Source organism: Periophthalmus magnuspinnatus, chromosome 16, assembly GCF_009829125.3.
Source record: "Periophthalmus magnuspinnatus isolate fPerMag1 chromosome 16, fPerMag1.2.pri, whole genome shotgun sequence".
Classification (NCBI taxonomy): Eukaryota; Metazoa; Chordata; class Actinopteri; order Gobiiformes; family Gobiidae; genus Periophthalmus; species Periophthalmus magnuspinnatus.
Genome location: NC_047141.1, coordinates 25,600,819 through 25,616,767, shown reverse-complemented (window position 1 = coordinate 25,616,767; position 15,949 = coordinate 25,600,819).

Below are 15,949 nucleotides of genomic sequence, written 5' to 3'. Positions count from 1 at the left end.
AGACTGCTTAGGCATTGATACAGGAACATTTAATATATATTATATACAGGAATATGTGGAATATATTTTAATAGTGCAACTAATGCAATTTAATAATCTGATGACGAACTTTTATACTCACACCTACACCTGTTTTAATGTTTAAATGGACCCATGAAAAGTTCAGTCTGGGTGCTCTCATTGGGCTCTCCCTGTATAAATAAAGGCAAGGAAAGTTTATTTGTATAGCACAATTTGTACACAAAGTGCTTTATAGAATAAGAAAAAACATTAAAATCAAATCAAGTCAAAAGATAAATAATCACAAACAATCATCATAAAATTAACATTAAAGGAGAAAAGTGCAGCATAAAAGCCTTTCAGTCATGCAGAGCTAAAAAAAAAAATGTTTTGAGCCTGGATTTAAACATTGTCAAAGTAGAGGCCTGACTCACATCCAGGTTTTGGCTGCATAAAACTGAAACACTAATTCCCCACGTTTAGTCCTGACTCTGGACACCAGCAGGAGGCCGGTTCCTGTCCTCAGAATGTGAGATGCTTCATATGGCACTGACATATCAGAGATGTACTTTGGTGCTAGGCCATGAAGAGACTTGTTCACAAGCAGAGCTGCTTTAAAGTCTATTCTCTGAGCCACAGGAGCCAGTGAAGAGACCTGAGCACAGGTTTTATGTGCTCGTACTTCCTGGTTCTAGTCAGGACTCGAGCAGCAGTGTTCTGAATGTACTTTAGCTGTCTTAATGCTCGTTTGGAGAGGCCAGTGAACAAGCCGTTACAGTAGTCTAACTACTGGAGACAAATGCATGGATAAGTCTCTCGAAGCCTGGTTTTGACAGTATATTTTGATTTTTGCAATGTTTTTTAGATGCTAAAAAGCTGCAGATGTTATTGATTTGATGTGGCTGTTAAAGTTTAAGTCTGAGTCCATCATTACCCCTAAATTTCTAGCCTGATTTGAAGGTTTTAGAGAGAGAGACGAGGTGACTGCTGACACCTTCTCTATGTTTCTGTGGGCCAAAGATGATGACTTCAGTCTTGCCTGAGTTTAGCTGAAGAAAGTTGTTTTGCATCCAAACACTGATCTGTTGGATGCAGTGGCAGAGTGAATTCACTGCTCCATATTCACCTGCTGCCAGTGACACATAGATCTGAGTGCCATCTGCATAGTTGTGGTACACATTATTGCTGCATATTAACTGACCTAATGGCAGCATGTAGAGATTGAACAACAGGGGTTCCAGGTTTGACCCCTGGGGCACCCCACAGGTCAGGGACCTGGGTCATTTTATCTGAGACACATTTTCCAATTTCAACAGAGGACTCCCTGTCTTCTAGATAAGACTTAAATCAGTTTAGTGCCATACCAGAGATGCCCATCCAGTCTTCTAGTCTCTGTAAGAGGATCCATGATCCACAGTGTCAAGGCAGCACTCAGATCTAACAGGATCGAGACTAAGACTTTTCCTGCATCAATGTTCAGGCAGATGTCATTTGTCACTTTGATAAGAGCAGTCTCAGTGCTATGGTCTATGCCCCTTTCTGCTTATCTTTAACCATTTTTACCTTCATTGGAGAAATGGTGTCCAGAACATTGAAAACACTCGAAGTCACAGAGTTCAACAAATCATCACCATTAGAACATGAGGCATTTTCAAAGTGTATCATTTCCGTGAACAGTGCACCTGTTTTATAATTTATGTGTCTCCGTCAAACAACTGCAGGACCAGCCACTGGTTTGGGAATAACAGACAGGTCAAAGAAGACACAGAAATTATCAGACAGAGCAACATCCACCACACTGACATTTGAAATATTTACTCCTTTTGTAATGAGCAGGTCCAGAGTGTGTCCTCTGTTGTGGGTGGGCTCGCTGACATGCTGAGTCTGACCAAAGGTTTCAAGGACAGAACTTGAGCTCTGTAGCGTTTCTGTCAAGTACATTATCCACATGTACATAAAATTCACCTGAAATGACTAAACCATCAAAGTCTGTGCATACGACTGGAAGCATCACAGTAAAATCATCAATAAAACTTAGACAGCGCTGGGGAGGTTTGGATATGACTACATAGAGTATGGAGGGGGATTGTTTTAGCTCTATTTTAAAGTAAAACATACCCAAAATGAAAACACCCCAAATGACAATCTGTGAGTAACTATCTCTATAAACAAATTTACAAACACCTCCATCCTTTTTGTTTGCTCATGTTTCAGAATCTGATTTGAAGTTGGGTGGAGTTGATTTCACTAGAACTGCATTACCTGTGGTTTTGTCTAGTCATGTTTAGGGCAAAAACTTAAAGCCTAATAAACATACATAAAATAAATAAAATAAGGAAGCAAAAAAAAAATATATATGAAAACATTTGGTGTAATAATAGGGATGTAAGATTAATCGTGATATGACAGTGTCAGTATAATAGTAAATTCTACAGGAGGTGCTCGGCTGAATTCCATGTCTGTGCTGCAGATGACGACACAGATGGCACTGCTGCTTCATTCAGTGTAGCCAACAAGAACGAATTCATAATAAATACATTATACATTTTAATCCTTCATTTTAAAAGGGACTGTAGAGTGCCCAAGATTATGTGATGTAACGTAGTAAAGTAACCTTTGTCTAACTTCAGTACAGATACATTATACAAGCAGCTTTGAGGATCAAAATGGGACCACTGTGGGCTGTCTGCATCTAATTTTTTTAATTTTTTTTATTGTCCACAAACCTGGAGGTTACACTGGTGGACTGTTTTTATGCTAGTTGTTGTTAGCAGTGCAAAGACAGCAAAAATATACTTTGGCTTCTGTAACACTACAAAGGGTCTATAATATGCTATTCTGATTTATGTTATAATGTTGTTTCCTTATCAAAAACATACTTGGAGTTGTGTTTTGTTTCATTCACACATGTTTAACACACACATCCTGCACATTTAGGTTCTTCTCTCAAACAGAAAACACTTTGTTCCACCTTGTGATGTCATGGGGTAATACTGAAAGTGCTCCACTGTGTTTTTAAACTCCACACACCTTCACTAGAATCATTTAGATAATTTCAAAATGGAATTGCCAAACTCTATTGAACGAAAGATAAAACGTAGCTGTTAGCTACCAACATTTTGAGCTTTGGAGACGTAGGACTAATGTGTGAATGAAACAAAACACAACTCCAGGTATGTTTTTGAGGAGGTAACAACATTATAACATGGCTTAAATCTCACCAGAGTCAAATTTGCATGATATAGGACCATTAAAATGAACTGGCTCTGTTTTTTTTATGTTTTAAGACTGTAAAATCAGCTACAGTGCCTTTAATATGCTAGTAGTGAAAGGGCATATATGCATTTCTAGAATACCATGAGCCTATCACAATCAATAGGCTCTTTTATTTGAGTTGAATACTATGACATTATTGTACCGTGAGATTTACTTATATTGTCACATCCCTCCAAAATAAATAGCCACATTGCATTATTATAATGTGCAGCGTGCGATGACTGAGGGCACTGAACTTTTAAAACCAAAGCATTGATCACTGTAGCGGACACCTCTCAGGGAGCAGCACACAGACACAGCCAGATGGTCTGCGGACTCCCACTACCCACAATGCTTTGAGAGATTGGATTGATTTGCCCTCTATGATATCAGTGAACACAACCCAGTCACGACAGGGGGGTAGCCACGGCGACCGATACAGACAGAATCACAAAAAAGAGAAATGACGCAACCTTCCAATGCTGGGAAATATGAACCCGAAGATGCCCTATAATTAGAAGCAGTTCTCCCAGCTCGTGCTCCCCGCGACCCCTCATCTGATATGTGCGTGTATCTGTGGATATGGGAGAAAACCCGAGACACAGAATCCCTATCAGGCTCCACAGGACAGGAGATCAAACAGACTGTGTGAAATATAGAGCAGCAATAATTAGCAGCTGTTACGGCATCAAACCTCTCTATCTGGGCACACAGGCTCACGTGCACATCAATGCGCGCTCTCACCCACACCACTGCACCCCTCACCCACAATATAATTTACAGATAGGCTACTCACTTCACTGTGCTGCAACTTCTCCAGTGCAGATAATCAGAGCGCTGATGGAGAAAGAGGCCAACCCACGCTGTTTTCATGTCATTATGCACAGGCCTTGTTATACTACAAGTCTGAGGGGGGTGCGGCGGAGACCAGCCTATTATTTTATTAGGCAGTTATCGCAGTAATTGGACCAGGTGGAGCCGCAGGTAGAAAAAAAAAGAAAAAAAGAAAGGTTATGCAAATTGTATTGTTACCAGGAAATAATGAGAAAAGTACATTTGTCACCATGAAAAAATACTTTGCATACTGTGTTAGTATCAGTGTTTGGGAAAACAACTCCACTCAAAGTCAGTGGTGGAAGAACTACTAAGTTTTGTTATTTAAGTAAAAGTACAGATATCAGACCAAACTAATACTCAAGTAAAAGTATCACCTGAATAAATCTACTTAGGTAAAAGTATTAAAGTACTAGTTTAAAAATGTATTTAAAGAGTAAAAAGTAAAAGTATTCCGCGCAGATTTTGAGATCTAATAAAGCTTCAAATGTAGTGATTTTGATACAGATTTGTGCTGATGCTTGTTCAAGAGAAACAATTGAATTGATTTTTTTTTTTCTTGCTGTTTGTATTTGTTCTGGTTTTGTTTTTTGCTCAAACTACGAACTTGTTACAAGTAAACCCCTCAGCCTTTTGATCAGGTCTCAAACAATAATAAAAAATACTTTTACTTTTCAGTTCAGTTGAAAAAGTAGGTATCCACTTAAAACGTGTACTTAATTACAGTATATTTACTTTGTTAAGTATCTCCATTGCACAAAATAAAAAATGAACAAATTTGGGCATTTCAAAATAATTAACACACATTTTTTTAATAGCTGCACCACATTTTATGTATGTGTGTATATACATATATATATATATATATATATATATATATATATATATATATATATATATATATATATATATATATATATATATATATATATATATATATATATATATATATATATATATATATATATATATATATATATATATATATATATATATATATATATATATATATATAAACACATACAAGATATTGACCTTATTCCACCCCGCCCACTTTTGCCTCTGAATGATACTGAACTACACTTTCTTTGTGGTTGCAGTGGGAATCCCATTCATTTCAACTGAGAATTTGAGAAAAGTTTTGCCGATAAAATCTAATATAATGTAGGCTGATTTTTTTGTAAAATTTTATGTTCATGTGACCAACACTTCAACACTGCACCGATTCTGTGGGAGGCTTTAAGACAGCTTTACAGCCCCTATAGAACTTATTTGTGGTCAAGACCATGACAATGGAGGTGCCCACGTCCACCTCCGGAATAAGGAGCTAGTCTCTAGCTAGGAGCTTATGTAGTTCAACATTAACATTGTATATACAGTGTACAAGAGATGAAATTATTTCATCCTCTCACAAGATAAAACTTTGAAACCATCATGTTGTCTCTCTGATTTCTGACTTGTGATTGACAGGAGGGATAACAAATCAATATTCAATAATTGTTTGTGCTTTGTACGACAGAAGACCCAGCTGTATTCAGGAGGCACTGTTGAAACTGGAAAATATGTCTCAGATAAAATGTCTGTGACCTGTGGGGTGCTCCAGGGGTCAAACCGGGGACCCCTGTTGTTCAGTCTCTACATGCTGGCCACATTAGGCCAGTTAAGGCCAGTTAATATGCAGCAATAATGTGTCCTACCACAACTATGCAGATGACACACAGACCTATGTTTCACTGGCAACAGCTGAATATGGACCAGTGGATTCACTCTGCCACTGCATCCAACAGATCAGTGTGTGGATGCAAAACAACTAAGCAACTAAGTAATTATTTTTGGCCCACAGAAACATAGAGAACATGTCAGCAGTCACCTCCAGTCTCTCTCTCTAAAATCTTCAAATCAGGCTAGAAATCTAGGGGTAATAATGGGCTCAGAAATCAATAACATCTGCAGCTTTTTAGCATCTAAAAAACATTCCAAAAATCAAAGATATACTGTCAAAACCAAACTTGGCGAGACTTACCTATGCATTCATCTCCAATAGGTTAGACTACTGTAACAACCTGCTTACTGGCCTCTCCAAACGAGCGTTAAGATAACTGCAGTACATCCAGAACCCTACTGCTTGGGTCCTGCCTAGAACCAGGAAGTACGAGCACATAAATCCTGTGCTCGGGTCTCTGCACTGGCTCCTGTGGCTCAGAGAATAGACTTTAAAGGAGCTCTGCTTGTGAACAAGTCTCTCCATGGCCTAACACCAAAGTACATCTCTGACATGTTAGTGCCATATGAAGCATCTCACACTCTGAGGACTTCAGGGACCGGCCTCCTGCTGGTGTCCAGAGTCAGGACTAAACATGGGGAACCAGAGTTTAAGTTTTATGCAGCTAAAACCCGGAAGAGTCTTACTGAAGATGTGAGACAGGCCTCTACTTTGACAATGTTGAAATCCAGGCTCAAAACAGTATAGCTGTGCATATGACTGAAAGGCTTTTATGCTGCACTTTTCTCCTTTAATATTAATTTTGTAATTTTTTATGTTTTGATTTGTTGTATTGTGATTTTAATGTATTTTTTATTCTGTAAAACACTTTGAATTACCTTGTGTACAAATTGTGCTATACAAATAAACTCGCCTTGCCTTGCCTCACCACTGGCTCGTCTGGCAACTTATTCAGCCAAAAAGTTCTTAATAAATGTAACTCCTCATCTCCTCACAGCTGGACAGGCGTAACACAGCGATCGCATTACAAGTCCATTTAGTCATTCATATATAAATAGAGTCCTGAGAGCGCCCCCACTGTATAACTGCTTTGTATGTGCATCCCCAGAGCACAGTATAGTTTTGATTTATGTCTAGGAATACGCTCCTTCCTCTCGTCAATCTCTTCAGTGAATTAATGAGGTATAAAAAACCAAAGCTGGCTCCCTCTCTCTCACAAGCGCACAGATATTGGCAGTAGATTTGATTGTTCCACTGTTTGGGGGGTAGTTGAGACTGCAGCCCCTCACGGCTACTTGGAGAAAGCCATTGACCCAAATTGCTGCGCTGCGTAAATTAGACACTTGGAAGTTTTCTTTTTGGCGATGCAGTGGTCGGCTGTGTGTTTGATTCAACCAGGTCAGGGAAGTTATGTTTCTCTCCCCCGGGCACTGAATATAAAAACACTTTATACACTTAGTCCTGTGAATTCGTCTTATTGAGCGCTGCCATCATTTACACATAGACAGAGTGTATTACAGCACACTCTAGTCTCCCTACATTGTGCTTCACGGTAATGTTATTTCACACGAAACCCTCTTCGCCATACCTTTCTTTCTGGGTGACATTCATTAAAAGTTTGCTTGAGCCGTGGCAATGTGACATACAGGAGCTACCAGCCAGTTCCACTCCAATTTCCATCTTTTCACAGCGTTTTTGCAGCAGTAAGGGGAAGTAGTAACATTTACAGTCTGAGGAATACTCTTAACGGCTCTCTGAAAACCACACAGCGACAGGTAAAGCTCAAACTAGTCATATAGATCGAGATCAAAATGATGTACTGTAGTTTAATCTCTAACGTAACAATAATTCAACCTGGAGAGACTCACAGAGACACAAAGAGAAAAGTATTACTAAGCTTTATTGGATGAGTTATCTTTGCTGCTCAGACCCATAGTGGAATAAGGGAGTGTGACATGACCCATAGCGTTTGGCTCCAGTTAAATGAAGCTCATCGAGGTTAGCAGTTACAGGGCGAATTTGAAGTCGAGTTCCTTGAAATTCCAACCTCGAATATCATGTCAACCAGGCCAATCCGGAGCGAGGCTATTGAAGATAACGTCCCTCCCACCCACACCACTGGTTTGGCAGGAAGCGGGCGCAACTTGTTGCTAATGCTAGCTGGAGTGACCTGGGGAAAGAAGACGCCTGATTTGACTGTTATTAATGTTCATATCTTGATTTACTGAAAAAAATGAAATAAAAAAACAGATCATATAGAGCGGGTTAATACGAATATTTAAAGACAAAAATGACAAGCCTGACAGCAGCAGTTACAGCGAGAGGGGCGACAGTTTTTCAATAGAAAGTGAATTGGAGCCAAAGTCGATGGAGCTGGTAGTGCGCCCATGTTCATTCCAAATTCGGAATGTGGTGGATAGCAGGTTAGCATGTTCATTTATATAAACAGTCTATGCTCAGACACCGACAGAAGTCATTGCGATGAAGGACGTGGCCGTTTAGGAGATGTCTTTTTCCCCAGGCCTCGACACTGGAGGTGGTTGAGGTGAGGCTGAGGATATTTATACATGAATGACTAAATAGACTTGTAATGTGATCACTGTGTTACGCCTGTCCAGCTGTGAGAGGATTAGAAGCCAAAGAGGTGCTGGGGAGGAGGTGGGGCATGGCACAAACTGAAGCGGCCATGCATCTGCAAATAAGTATTTATATTGGGCAGACTGAGAGCTGATTGGAAGAGGAGGAGGTGCGGTGAGCAGCGGGGCGGAGTAATTGCAATAAGGTGATGAAGGCTGAGGAGCATGTAAGCTCTGGAGGCTGAATTTATGCTAGTTCCATTATGACTCGCCACCAATACTTTGCTAATCTGCCTCATCCTTGTATCCGTGGAGCCAAGTTACACAATATAGAATTAAACTTGTATGTGTTGGCTGCTAAAATAAAAACCTTGAAAATATGTACTCAAGGTTGCCTCTCGACAGATCTGACCTGTAACTTGGCCCGGTTTCCAAGGAGTGCAATGGGTTTAATGCCATACTGTGGAATATCACAGGCTAAACAATGACATCTCCATGGAGACAAGCAGATGGCAAACCCTCAGATATAAAAGCTACCCAGAAGCAAACACACACTTAAGTTGTGTTAGCCCTTATCTGATAAATACTTTTAACTGCACTCCAAAAAACACATATTGAGAGCTCTAAAAGTCATACCAGGCCAAAGTCTGCTTTAATTAAGTACTTTGCTTATTAAACCACTAAGGAGTGTTCTCATTTGCACCCACACGACTTCAAAACTGAAATTAAACTTGGACTAAACCAAAATTAGAACAGGACTAACCAAGACTACATCAAGACCACAAAGAGCTCAGGACCAAACGGGAGGAATGCATCAAAATATGTCTCTACATTGTATAAGACAGCATCAATACTCAACACTAATCAAAATTGTATGCTTAGTGCACTACCTTGAAGCTTAACCATTGCAGATGAAATAATGTTGTGTTTCCATGGGCACTTTCACTTGCATTTTATATCTTTCAATAAATATAAAAAAGAATATATCACATATTGCTTCCAGGTTTTGATGGGATTTTTTTTCATGATTAATGTGCACAGAACTTTTTAAAATATCTTGGAAAATATTAAGAGCACTATAGAACTTGTTGGGTAGGGGTTCTGTGTCATGGAGCTGTTATCACTTAACCTAGAAAGTTCCACAGTATGGCATTAAATGTATTGCATGTGTTTTCAATTACTAAAAATACCTTGAAAAACATGTATTCTTACTGTTAACAGGGTTGCCTCTCCACAGAGTTGATCCATAACTTGGCCTAGTGGCGCCACACGCTTGTCTGAAGATGAAGATATATAAGTGTAAGGCCATACTGTGGAGCATTCCAAACAAAGCAAAAACATTTCCATGGAGTGCAAATCTATCAGCCACAAAAGCTTAAAGGGCCCATATTACACTATTTTCTGATATAAATAAAATTATATATCAAAAACATACCTGGAGTTTTGTTTCATTCACAGATGTTTAACTTACAAACCCTGCGTATTTAGGCTAAGTTCTTCTCTCAAACAGAAAACAACTTGTGATGTCATTTGGTAATACAAAAGTGCTCCACTGTGTTTTCAAACTCCAAACACCTTCACTAGAATTATTTGGATGATTTCAGCCATGGAATTGCCAATCTTTACTGAACTAAAGGTAAAAGCTAGCTGAAAACTACCACTGCATGACATCATAAAGTGGAACAGAGCATTTTGAGATAAAAACAGAGTAATAATGAAGGGTTACTCAAACGTGTGAATGAAACAACACAACTCCAAGGATGTTTTTGAAAAGCTAACAACATTATAGCATGGCTTAAGGCTCAAAAGTGTCCATTTTGTGTAGTATAGACCTTTAAATAAAGAGGTGAAATGTTGATCACATGACTGCCAGTAGTCATACCGATTGCTGTATCAAGCCTGAAATAAAAACAACATTTGTGTCTGTATTGTCAGTGACTAATTTAAAGCATTGCATGTAATTTTAATGTGCTGATACATAACTTTATGAACTTTTGCAGCCTTTGAACAGAGCAGATAAAAGTGCAGTTCAAAGCATGATCTGTCACCACTGATGCAGCAGGAGAGGCAGGCACTGCGGCAGGTGGAATGTGGAGTTTGGTGGCTCGGGGCTGTTTAGAGCGATCACATCAAACACATATAACACTGGTGCATAGGACACACACCTCGAAATACATGGTTTACCACGCACTTCAAAGACTTAGGAAAATAGCATTATTCTCATTGGATTATAACAGGTAGTGGGGGCGATGATGCTTTTAAGGTGAGACACTACAGGTGGCATCAACTTAAAAGGTGACTGCGTTTTGTGGAGGAAAAACACATTTGAGGTGCAACTCTGGCACCATCTACTTAAAGCAACACCATGTAATGTTAAAACTATACTTTGGAACATTCTCCATGCAGATAAGTTTTATGCCATTCTGTGGAATATTATAGGCAAAGGAATAACATTTCCATGGAAACATGTATGAAGAGGCCCTCCACCAGGTCAAATAAGAGTCAGGTTTGTAGGGATAGGGACCCCACTCACAGATACACGTTTTTCAGTGCAATTAAAGCATCCAAAATGAAAAAAAACACACTTTAGATATGTATTTTTGGGCTTTTTTGTATTTTTTCTATTCTTCTGGTGTTCTTGTTCTTGCACAGTAACACTGGAATGTTTCCAGTGGGACAAATAAACCCTCTCTTATCTTTTTTTATATTGTTTTAATTGCCTTACTTTAGTTATCTAGTTCTTCATATTGTTAGTTTGTGCCCTAATATTTAAACAGAGTTGGAAAATTGGTGCTTGTGTAAGTGGTAAACAGCACTATGAAGCGAGCTCATTGGGTTTCAAAATGAACATAAATTTTTGTTTCACTTTTTATATTTGTAGCGCTACAATTTACACATTTTCATTATTTTAGTTCAAAAGCAATATGTGATATAACAAGAGCATATCTCATAAATGACCTCTGAATGCAGCTGTAATGTTTTTTACCCGCAGTCTCTAACCTTAGACTTTTGCCCAAGGACACGCGCTGCTAGTATCAACCCACCTGCCTGTACACTGGGGCGTAATGGGCTATAATTTAGGAGGGTTTAATGGTTAAGATGTGACGCTCGGTTGTAAGACAGCATGGCTAATGTTATCTCCGAGAGACAGATGTTCCTCCCAAAGATTACAACACACACACGCACACATACATACACACACATACACACAGACCATCATAAACCCTGTGTGCACATGTAGAGATGCCTGATCACATTCAATCCTCAGACAATAGCACCGCCGGGAGGGTCCAAAATAGCTGTATCGACTGACTATGCAGATCAATGACAAACACAACATCCCTCCGAGTTAATTATGAAAAATGATTTTGCTGCAAACACAATACAGCAAAAAACATTGTATTTTTGTCCAACAGATGTTTGATTTTTAGACCTCGTGACGGACTCCTTCTTGCTGTATTGATTGAAAGAATGCGTACATTGTTTTAAAATCATGGCCTTTAAAAACTCTATTACCTTTTAAAAATCCAATAATGTCCCGCTTTTCTTTGGCTATTAACCCTTAGCGTCATCCATCACCCATATCTTTCCCCTATATCTAACCACAGACTTTAATCCCAAGCAGTAAATGGTAGTGGGATAGCTTATAAAGGTCACTTAGTTTATGGCTTTTAACTGAAGCTGTCAGGATCAACCCTTGGGTCAGATAACATCACTCCTCTTTTGTGATCAATTCATCCGCAGCCATGCACGGACACGAGCAGACAGAATGCAGATGAGCAGATGAGAGCACGCGCCTCTTATCCGACCACGAAAGACAATCGATTCTGGGTCAATTTTCCTCACCTTCTTCAGGTAACATCAGCATTTATCCGTATGAATATCTATTGAGGCTTTAAAAGCGGTTTGAGGTGGAAATTAACTTTTTTTTAAGAGCTACACGATGTTGGAAAAAAAGATCTAATAGCCGATTTTTCTGACAAGCATTGCGATAGTGATTAGATATTCGATTCATGTTTTAATAGTATTCTGTTCAAAGTGCTCATTTTAATCTGCAGGAGCATTAACATTTCAGAGAGGACTGAAATATGAGCTACTAAACTAATACAAGCCCGAGTTTTTGAGAACATGTTTGTAGAGGTCAAAACTAGGGAGTTGGCAACTTTCACACAAAATAAGACAAGAGCATTGTTATTTGCAGAGGACGTACTTAAGCAATTGCATCTTACAGTCCTACATTTCATCTTTTTTACTTTTTAAAGGTCCTATATTACACAAACTTGACTCTTGTGAGCTTTTAGGCATGTTATAATGCTGTTACCTTATCAAAAACATACCCAGAGATGTGTTTTGCATGTTTCAGAAATCCTTTATTCCTTCTCCAATGCTCAAAATGCTCTGTTCCACCTTGTGATGTCATGAAGTGATAGTTTTCACATTAACAACTACCTTTTACCTTTAGTTCAGTAGAGATTTGCAATTCCAGGTCTGAAATTATCCAAATGATTCTAGTGAAGGTGTATGGAGTTTAAAAACACAGTGGACCACTTCCTGTATTACCACATGACGTCACAAAGTGGAACAGAGTGTTTTCTGTTTGAGAGAACAACATTATAACATAGATCAGCAAAATAGCATAATATGGGATGATTGGTTGGTTATTGGTGCAGCAAAACAACTGGGTCTATTGGAGAGGTGAGTTCTGAAAAGCCTATGTCCTTGTCTCAAAATACTCTTTACAAAATAAAAAGCAGCATCTTATTTAATTCCTATGTTTAAATCTTACAGAAAAAAACACTGATGTAAAACTGTGTGTTCATACATTGATTTCTTGTGCTTTGACCTTACAACTGATTCAAATCTCCCGCCTCTGATAGAGTCCTTTACAAAAGTCAAATGTGTGTACAGTGTAAGTGTGTGTCCAACTCTCCAGAGCCATGGCTTCCTCCTGTTTCCATTTAACAGCTTTAAACCTCCAGATCCTAATAATTTCCCTCTAATCCCTTCAGAGGGGCTCCCTGTTTAACTCTCTAATTAAGTCAACAATACACACGCTACCACACACACACAGCTCTGTTCTATCTGATGCTCGCAGTGGCGGTGACTGCAGAGATGCCGTGTCTATATATGGAGTCTATATGAGCTTTTGTGTGGGAGCATTTCAATAATTAAAGTTCCATCGGGCCGTTGTTATGACGACACATGGATTTTTCTGATGTTAATCCAGGATTATTCTCCTCTCTGCTCATCTCATTAACGACGATTATTAAAAACACATAGGAGCGCTGGTGTGCATGCACGTTCTCTTACTAATTATGGAGGCGTTTCCCTGGAGATGGACACGAGCAGCGAACAGTACAGAGATATCTTCTGACACAGGTGACGCAAATTACGAAAGTCTATTATTAAAGACACATACTTTTACACAGTGTTTGTTGAATATGAAACAACTAAGACAAACTCAAGTCTTTTTCAAAACTTACTGTGTAAAAGTAGATGAATGGAGAGGCATATTTTGCTTCTATGGGGTATTAACTGCTAACACATAATATCTTCAGGACACCATGTTATCTTTTATTGTTTTGAAAATGATATATATGATGATATTGATATATTGAAAACAAAATATCGACATGTTCGCCATAGGTTTCACTTTTGTTTTTAATGTTCTGTCTCCTTTTGCTTTCCATGCTAAGTCACTCCCACTTCAGAGCGCTATCGCATTACTACCAGCGTGCATCCCGCTAATGAAACTGCTGCATATAGTATCAGGTTTGTCAAGTTGTTGTGTACAGTTTTATGTCATTCTTTTGTATATTTATGGAGAATTGTCGTGTGGGAAAATGGATGATGTAGGTTTGTGGGCTGAGCATTGCACAGAATAGAATTATAGAATTATAGCTAACCGTAAGGAGGGATTGAATAGGGCTGAGGAAATATCGCTAAATTATGACATTTAAAATCTCTTCGGGCATGTTTTTGATGAGGAAACAATGTTATAACCTGGTAGAAAGCTAAAACTATCCATTTTGCATAATGCCCCCTCTTTAAAATCAATTGACAATATATTTTATATGAGATTCTGAGATAGAAAACTACTACTCCTTCTAAGGCTGCAAGATCAACCACAAATACACGGACATAAATAAAAAGCAAATAAACTGAACAAACAAATGATCCCACCCCAATGGGCCTTGTTATGAATAAATCCTTCTAACCCTGTAGTTTAGAGCTCTCCAAAAACCTTCTTGTATTTGTCTGGCAGTTCATAATTCTGTTGATAATTTGAGTGTGCTCTCAAGCTTGAGAGCAAAAATAAATCTAATCGCAATTAGAGATTTTTCCCAAAAGAGGCCAACAAACCATTATGTTTGCTGGCCATGGAACTTTTGTGGTGCAAAATACTTCTTTCTATTGGTCAGTGCTATTATAGCTACTTTTAAAAGTTATATATTATGCAAAATTGGCTCTTGTGAGCTTTAAGCCATATTATAATGTTGTTACCTTCTCAAAAACATACCTGGAGTTGTGTTTCGTTTCATTCACACATTAGTAATCCTTTAGTATTAGTCTGTCTACATCCCCAAAGCTCAAAATGCTCTATTCCATCTTGTGCTGTTATGAGCCAGTAGTTTTCAAGTTAACATCTACCTTTTACCTTTTGTTCAGTAGAGACTGTCAATTCTTGGGCTGAAATTATCCAAATGATTCTAATGAAGGTGTATGGGGTTTAAAAAACACAGTGGCACACTTCCTGTATTACCAAATGACATCACAAGGTGGAACAGAGTGTTCTCTGTTTGAGAGAAGAACTAAATATGCAGCGTTAGCGTGTTAAACATGTGTGAATGAAACACAACTCCAGGCAGTTTTGTGATGAGGAAACAACATTGTAACATAAGTCAGAATAGTGTAAAACTTTAAAAGTCACTTGTGACAGCATGTTTAGAAATGCATGCTGTGAAATTACATTTGGTGAAGGTTAAGGTACAATTTATTCATCCTTTGCATTTGACCCTTGTAAAAGAAAAAAAAAATTAAGTTACGTAGCTTTTAAAGAGGACTAACCATGTTATAACAGTTTCCCCTGGTCATCATGAGTAATTTTGTATTGTAATGCAATTGAAGCTTGAGTTCTCAGAAAATGAGTTTTCACCTCCCCCCTCCCACCTTTCTAGACTTACTATAACTCCGGGTCATCCATGTAGGGTTCAAAAACGTCACATAACCACACATAACTAACAATAAAAACACATGAATGAAAATCTGTTGCTTTCTGTGTAATGCCGCTATGAGGGGGCGGGGCTTCTTTGTTCTGCAGCTTTGAACAGACAGTCAATGAACCTGTTTCTATTATTAAGCCTTTTTTTGGATCAATATCATGGTTTACAATGAACTAAATGTGAAATATTGTTCACAATATGCTATAGTTAAACACTAAACACCTGACAAAATGACTCTTAATAGCCGTTCTAAGCTAATTACAGGAGTATAAAAACCTCTCAGATGGTGCGTATCCTGCTTGTACCTGAAAGTGCCCTTGTCTCCAAACTCTCGGGCA